Raw genomic sequence first — 7258 nt, 5'->3', positions numbered from 1 at the left:
CACACTCACCCTGCACCCACCACACTCACCCTGCACCCACCACACTCACCCTGCACCCACCACACCTGCACCCACCCAGTCCGTGATACCCTCCACCCACACCCACCACCCTGCACCCACCACACACACCTTGCACCCACCCAGTCTGTGATACCCTCCACCCACCACCCACACCCTGCACCAACCACACACACCCTGCACCCACCCACCCTGTGATACCCTCCACCCACCACCCACACCCTGCACCCACCACCCACACCCTGCACCCACCACACACACCCTGCACCCACCCACAGCGTGATACCCACTACCCAACATACTCCACACAGAGGGTTAGTGGTTTAAGAGGGTTAGGGGTTTAGGGGTATAGGGATTTAGGGGTTTAGAGGGTGATGGGTTTAGAGGGTTGGAAGTTTAGAGGGTTCGATATTTATTGGACTAAGAGTTTATGGGTTGACAGGTTTAGATGACGATGGGTTTAAGGGTTTAGAGGGAGGGTTGTAAAGGGTAAGGGGTTTAGAGGGTTAGGTGTTTAGATGGCTATTGTTTTAGGGGTTTAGGGACTTCAAGGGTTAGGGGTTCAAAGGGTTAGGGTTTTAGAAGGTAAGGGTTTAGAATATTATGGGTTAAGAGATTTAGATAGTTAGGTGTTTAAAGGTTTAAAGGCTTTATGGGTTTCGATATGTAGAAGTTTAGTGGTTTAGAGGGTTAGAAGTTTAGAAGGTTATAGGTTTTAGAGTTTTGGGGGTTTTTAGGGGTTTAGTTTAGGGGTTCAGAGGTTTAGGGTTTTATGGTATAGGTGCTTAGAGGGTGAGGGGTTTAGAGGGTTAGGAGTTCATTGGGTTAGGGTTTAGAAGATTATGAGTTTAGAGAGTTAGGTGTTTAAGAAGTTTAGAGAGTTTATGGGTTTTGATTGTTATATGTTTATGGGTTTGGAGGGTTTGGATTTTAGAAGGTAATAAGTTTAGGGGTTTAGATGTTTGGGGTTTAGGAGATTTGGGTTTTCGAAGTTTAGAGGTTTTGAGGGTTAGAGATTTATAGGCTCATGAGGTTTAGGGGTTAGGAGTGTAGAGGATTTAACACCTAGACTTTCACAACTAATATTATCCATAATAAAGGTTTTTTTGGGTTAGTCTCCAACACACCGGTGTGCTAAAGGAGAAACGAATTGGCACTTTTTGTTCATGTGACAAACTTTACTAATTGGTATTTGGTTTTTTGGTAAAGTCACATAATTAGAAATAAAATAAAAGAAATCACAACTTTTGATCGCAACACAAGCAGTCGTCATCAGGCAAAGGAGTCAGCCTCTAAACACAGACAGTTTATAAGGGTTTGGGGATGGGCGTAGCCCAAGTGTATCAACAGCACCAGGAGCATGGGCGGTGCACGAGTGCCAATGCAGCAACAATGCCCATGCAGCAATAATGCTCATGCAGCAACAATATCCATGCAGTAACAATGCCAATGTAGCAACAATGCCAATGCAGCAACAATGCCAATGCAGTGGGTGAGAGAGCTGCTGTGGCAATATGTTACGTAAGTAAGAAAGAGGAGAGGAGCAAGGGGAGAGAGAGAGAGGGGGGGGGGTACGGGGATGAAGGGGTGCTGCATGAGCGCTAAGGGGAGAGAGGACGTGAAGCTGGGAAGGAAGTGGGTGGGGCTGCAAGTGGGAGGCTGGGAACGCTGGGGATGCGGGGGGAAATAACTCGGAAAAATAGACCAGTACCCGGCAGATATAATAGAACAATCATGAACAATTAAGGTTTTACCTGGTTAATAGCATCCTTCCAATAATTGCTCAATTTGTATCCATCTTCTCGGTTGAAGTTATATCTATGTTTATATATCTGGATGGCTTCATGAACAAACCTTTGATAGTAGCCCGAAGGTTTGCAGGAGTACCTTGATCTCGGAAGAAACAATATCATGCGAGCCCACAGCATTATAACAATGTTCAGCCACGGCAGAGGTATTGGTTCTGACGTGTTTCAGATCTGCCTTGTGTTCATGAACACGGTCCGAGACATGTTGTTTCGTTTCCCCAATGTAACTGCTACCGCAGGTACAAATCAGTTTGTAAACTCCAGATGGGATTAGATCACGGATTTTGTGTACTGTATTGAATTGGACCTGGATCTTGTGTTTGTTTTAAGATTTTGGAAATCTTTTTGGTAACACCTGCTATGTATGGTAACGTGATGGTTTTGATTGGCTTCTCAGGGGGTTGTTTCTCCATGGTTGGAGAAACAGCTTTGCGAATAATGCGGTCCGAGTACCCATTAATCTTGAGGGCCTGGTGTACGTGTTCCAGTTCACTGGCTAGGTGGTGTTGGTCGGAAATGCAGTGGGCCCTATGGTGTAGTGTTTTGATGAGGGAATTATTCTGTGCCGGATGGTGGTGGGAATCAGGTTTCAGAAAGGAATATGTGTGGGTGGCTTTCCTATAGACAGTGTCCCAACGAGCTGTCAGGTCTCTTCTCAAACAAAACATACAGGAATGGTAGCTTACCATCCTTCTCCACTGCCATGGTGAATTTGATGGATGGGTGTATGGAATTGATGTGGTTGAGAAATTGGTTCAATGATGGCAGGCCATGTGGCCAAATGACGAAAGTGTCATCTACATATCTCTTCCACAAGGAAGGGCGTAGGGTGGATGTCTGGATGGCATTTGTTTCAAATTTCTCCAGGAAAACATTCGCTATCACTGGTGATGAGGAAGAACCCATGGGGGTACCTTCATTTTGTTTGTAGAAAGTACCATTCCAGGTGAAGTAAGTGTTGGTAAGGCAGTGCCTAACCACAGTAGGTACATCAAGATTCAGTCCATGTTGGACTAAATCTTCAATTATTGCTAAAGTGTCAGGTACAGGAACCTTGAACAACAGAGAAACTACATCAAAGCTGACGAGTAAATAATCTGGGGACAGTGAAATGCCCTTTATTAGAGAGACCAAGTGAGCTGTTACGTACTGCTAAGGTAGTCTTGCCAATGAATGAAAGCAAGGTATCAGACAGAAAACGGGCCAGTTTGTAGGTAGGTGAGTTGATAGTGGAAACGATTGGCCGAAGTGGAGTACCTTCTTAATCCATGATCTAATCCCATCTGGAGTCTACAAACTGACTTGTACCTGCGGTAGCAGCTACATTGAGGAAACGAAACGACATGTCTCGGACCGTATTCGCGAACACAAGAGAGATATGAAACACGGCAGAACCAATACCTCTGCCGTGGCTGACCCTTGTTTTCACGTTGTGGGCTCGCATGATATTGTTATTTTCCGAAACCAAGGTACTCTGCAAACCTTCGGGCTACTACCAAAGGTTTGTTCATGAAGCCATACAGATTTATAAATATAGACATAACTTCAACCGAGAAGATGGATACAAATTTAGCAATCATTGGAAGGATGTTATTAACCAGGTAAAACCTTAATTGTTTATGGTTGTTCCATATCTGCCGGGTACTGGTCTATTTTTCCATGTTAATTTCCCCCTGCATCCCCAGCGTTCCCAGCCTCCCACTTGAATCCCCGCCCACTTCCCCCCCCCCCCCCCCCCCCACAGGCTTCACGTCCTCTATCCCCTTAGCGCTCACGCCACCCCCATCTTCCTACTCCCCCCCTCTCTCTCTCTCCCCCCTTGCTCCTCTCCCCCTTTCTTACCTATATAACCTCTTGCCACGGCAGCTCTCTCACCCACTGCATTGGCATTGTTGCTGCATTAGCATTGCTGCTACATTCACATTGCTGCTGCATTGGCATTGTTGCTGCATTGGCATTGTTGCTGCATTGGCATTGTTGCGACATTGGCATTGTTGCTGCATTGGCACTTGTGCACCACCCATGCTCCCGGTGCTGTTGATACACTTGGGCTAGGCCCATTCCAAACCCTTATAAACAGTTTGCCTTTAGAGGCTGACTCCTTTGCCTGATGACGACCGCTTGTGTTGCGATCGAAACGTCGTGATTTATTTTATTTCTAACTACGTGACTTTACCGAAAGAACCAAAGAGTGTGGATTCCTGCAGTCATGAAAGCTTCAAATAAAGATTCACTAATTGTCGGATGGTGGCGGGTTTAACGACACATTTATATTTACACAATCTAACCCAACAAACCTTTATTATGGTATAAGAGGGTTAGGGTTGTAAAGGGTTATGGTTTTAGTGGTTTTGGGGTTTAGAGGGTGAGTGGTTAAGAGGAGCGGTCCTCAACCTTTTTGGTACCAGGGACTGGTTTCGTGGAAGACAATTTTTTCACGGACTGGAGGGGGGGCGGGGGGGTCACCATTGGGTCTTTCTCCCTTTTCAAAGAAGCTCTGCAGCGATGTTTGTTTTTTACTCATTTTGGCTAGGGTTCGCTTGTGAGCTTACCAAAACTGCGCAGTGCGGGAAAGAGGCGCAGACGGAAGTGGGCGGGCCATGCGCGGACAAAAACAAGTGTCGGATTCCGACTTCTCATAAGGAGTGTGCAACCTCGATCCCTCGCATGCGCAGTTTACAGTAGGGTTCGCGCTCCTATGATAAGCTAATGCCGCCGCTGATCTGACAGGAGGCGGAGCTCAGACAGTAATGCGAGCGTTGAGCGGCTGTAAATACAGATGAAGCTTCGCTCGCTCGCCCACCGCTCACTTGCTGTGCTGCCCAGTTCCTAACATGCCACAGACTGATACCGGTCCGTGGCCCGGAGGTTGGGGACCTCTGGCTTAGAGGATTGGAGTTTAGATGGGATTTAGAAGGTTGGGGATTTAGCATTTTAGAAGGTTAGAGTTTGAGGTTAGGGGTTTGGATGGTTAGGTGTTTAGAGGGTTGCTTTTTAAAGGTTTAGAAGGTTAGGGGTTGAAATAGTTAGGGGTTTAGAGGGTTCGGGGTTTAGCGGGTTAGGGGTTTAGAGGGTTAGAGTTTTAAGGGTAAAGGGGTTTAGAGGGTTAGAGGGTTAGGTGTTTTGAGGGTTCGTGTTTTAGATGGTGAGGGGTTTAGATGGTTAGGGGGTTTAGAAAGTTAGGTGTTTAGAGGTGTCGAGGGTTTATGGATTTCGATTGTTAGAGGTTTAGGAGTTTAGTCGTTTATAAGGTTATTGGTTTATGAGTTTAGATATTTCGGGGTGTTTAGGGAATTAGGGATTTAGAAGGTTATGGATTTGAGGATTTTCAAGGGTTAAGGGGTTAGAGGGCCAGGGATGAGAGGGTTTAACACCTACACTTAATATTATCTGTAATAAAAGGGTTTTTTTTTTGTTAGTCTCCAACACAGCGGTGTTCTAAAGTAGAAACAAATTGGCATTTTTTGGTCACGTGATAAAATGTACTAATTGGCTGTCGGGTGGTGGTGGGTGTAATGACGCATTGACATTTACATGAACTTACCCCCAAAACCCTTTATTAAGGGGATTAGAGAGTTAGGTGTTTAGAGGGTTTAAAGAGTTAGATGTTGAGAGGGTTAGTATTTTAGGGTAATACGGGTTTAGAGAAGGTTAGGTGTTTCAGAGAGTTGGGGTTTTGATGGTTTGGGATTTAGGTTAGGGATTGAGAGTTTTAGAAAGTTACGGTTTTGAGGATGAGAGGGTTAAGGGTAGAGTTTTATGGTTTAGAAGGTTATGGGTTTAGAGGGTTATAGGTTTAGAGGGTTAGGTGTTTCGAGGTTTAGCCGTGGTAAGATAAAAAAAATTGTTTAGTTTCATTTGTATATTTGTAAATAATTTGTTTACCTCTCCTGTCGTGTTTTGTATTCTATTTTTGTTGTTACATTTTTACCCGCCTGACTGTTCATCTGTGAAAAAGATCTTTATTTCTCGTTAGATTCCTTCAGTATAAAATAAATACTTTTTTTTTTATTCTTATTGGCCTCTGTACGAATCTATGGATTTCGGTGTGAGTTTTTGGGTCTCTTTGAATGTATGGATCTCTGTATCTCTGTGTGAGGCTATGGGTCTCTGTATGAGTCTAGTGTGTGTGTGTTGGAGTCTATGGATGTCTGTTGGAATCTATGGGTCTCTGAGTATGGATGTTTGTGTGAGTAATTCTGAAACCTATGGGAGCTCCAGTGAGTCACACTGAACTATATGGGAGCGTCAGTAAGTAACACCGAACCATATTGGAGTGTCAGTGAGGAACACTGGACTCTACGGGAGCGTCAGTGAGTAACACTGAACCCTAGGTGATTTCTAACAGCACTTACCCATACAGTTTCTTCAGGCTATACGGTAAATCCCATACACGGAATGTATGTCTTTGTGTGTGAGTTTGTGAGAGTGAGCTTGTGTAAATTTGAATGAGTCATTGAGTGTGAGAAAGTTTGCGAGAGTTTGTGAGAGTGTGTGTGTGTGAGTTTGTGCGAGTGAGTGTGTAGTGTAGTCTCAAATGAGTACCTAGAATGGTATGAAAACATGGCCACTAGTGAGACCAAGGCGGCCGTGCGTGGTGCTGGCCACCCACCCTCTCGTGTTTTGTGCTGGTATTCATACTGTAGGTGCTCATGAACAGCACTTGCCCCCAACAATCTGTTAAGGCTATACGGGGGGTCTTTGTTTTTGTATGTGTGTTTACGTGTTCGTGTGCGTGTGCGTGTTGGTTTTTTTTGCGTGCGTTTGTGAGTGAGTGAGTCTGTGAGTTAATTATTGAGTAGATAAATGGGTGAATGAGTGATGATGGGTGGATGAGAGAGTGTGAGTGAGTGGTTGAGCGAGTGGCTGCGTGAGTATGAGTGGGTGAGGGAGTGGGTGAGTGGGTACATCTGTGCATGAATGGGTGAGTAGGTGAGAAATTGAATGAGTGGGTTGGTCAGTGATTTTTCTGAGTGAGTTGGTGCGTGAGTGAATAGATCAGTGAGTGGATGATTGAGTTGGTAAGTTAGTTTTTTTGTGATTGGGTGGATGGATGCATGTGTAAAGACAGTACAGGAGACTAGCGGTCACAGGGTGTAATGACAGGTTAATGAACAGGGTGAACGATCTGCGGTCTACGAGAAGGATCGAGAATAAGGCTGTGGCCAAGTGACAGAAGGGAGCAGGTGTGGATCAGGGACCAAGAGCCATCGAGAAGGTTCTAGAGAGGGGGCGTGGTCACGGTTTAAGGGATGGCCACGCATAGGATAAAACATGTTGAAAACGAGAGGCTGCTGAACTCGGGGTCTTCGCCTGTCAAGTGTTCGTGCCTTCAATGAAGATCACCGACAAGAAACGTGTCTCCTGGGGTCATTACAACTGGTGTCAGAAGTGGGGTACCATCATGTCACGGTATAACCGAGGGAAGAACC

Source organism: Lethenteron reissneri, unplaced genomic scaffold (assembly GCF_015708825.2).
Source record: "Lethenteron reissneri isolate LAM-NWPU_2019-01 unplaced genomic scaffold, ASM1570882v1 scaffold_76, whole genome shotgun sequence".
NCBI classification, from domain to species: Eukaryota; Metazoa; Chordata; class Hyperoartia; order Petromyzontiformes; family Petromyzontidae; genus Lethenteron; species Lethenteron reissneri.
This window is presented reverse-complemented; position numbering follows the sequence as displayed.